This window comes from Balaenoptera ricei, chromosome 13 (assembly GCF_028023285.1).
Source record: "Balaenoptera ricei isolate mBalRic1 chromosome 13, mBalRic1.hap2, whole genome shotgun sequence".
NCBI classification, from domain to species: domain Eukaryota; kingdom Metazoa; phylum Chordata; class Mammalia; order Artiodactyla; family Balaenopteridae; genus Balaenoptera; species Balaenoptera ricei.
Window position 1 is genome coordinate 18,227,458 of NC_082651.1, and position 1,014 is coordinate 18,228,471.

Genomic DNA, 1,014 nt, shown 5'->3' on the forward strand with positions numbered 1-1,014 from the left:
CAACCTGAATCAGGGAACACCATTGATTGCCAGCAACCATCAGGGGCTGAGAGAGGATGGCCCTGTTAACTTGATTTTAGAGTTCTAGTCTCCAGTAATATGAAAGAGTAAATTTCTGCTGTTTTACACCCCTCAGTTTGTGGTAGTTTCTTACAAAAGTCATAGGAAATTAATATATATGGGTTCTTTGGTTTAATGCTCAGAGCTAGTTTTGTTGGTAAACATCTTCATAACTGATTTTTTTCATAAAATATAGAAAGTTATGCTCACAAATGCAATTTTCTTTTTAAAAAAATTTTATTTTATATTGGAGCATAGTTGATTAACAATGTTGTGTTAGTTTCAGGTGTACAGCAAAGTGATTCAGTTATACATAGACATGTATCTATTCTTTTTCAAATTCTTTTCCCATTTAGGTTATTACAGAATATTGAGAAGAGTTCCACGTGCTATATAGTAGGTTTTTGTTGGTTACCTATTTTATTTATTCATTTATTTATTTATTTATTCATTTTTTCACAGCCTTAAGGTGCTCTACGCATTCAGAGAAACTTCTCTAGTAACGAACTATAGAAATGATCCCTGAAAGTATAGTCTTGCTTACCTATTTTAAAGGTAGCAGTGTGTACATGTCAATCCCAAACTCCCAAGCTATCCCTCTCCTCCACCCTTCCCCCCGGTAACCATAAATTCATTCTCCAAGTCTGTAAGCTTGTTTCTGTTTTGTAAATAAGTTCATTTGTATCATTTTTTTTTTTTTTTTAATTTGTATGGAGACACAAAAGACCCCTAATAGCCAAAGCAATTTTGAGGAAGAAAAATGGAGCTGGAGTAACCAGGCTTCTTGATTTTAGACTACATTACAAAGCTATAGTCATCAAAACAATATGGTACTGGCATAAAAACAGAAATATAAATCAATGGAACAAGATAGAAAGTCCAGAAATAAACAATAGTGAAAAGACAGTCTTCAATAAATGGTGCTGGGAAAACTGGACATCTACATGTAAAAAA

At 33.0% G+C, this 1,014-nt stretch overlaps 1 pseudogene; it reads right to left on the bottom strand.

The window, feature by feature from the left end:
• Positions 1–522: 522 nt before the first annotated feature.
• On the bottom strand, positions 523–598 carry LOC132347135 (small nucleolar RNA U3; annotated as a pseudogene).
• Between the last annotated feature and the right edge of the window lie 416 nt (positions 599–1,014).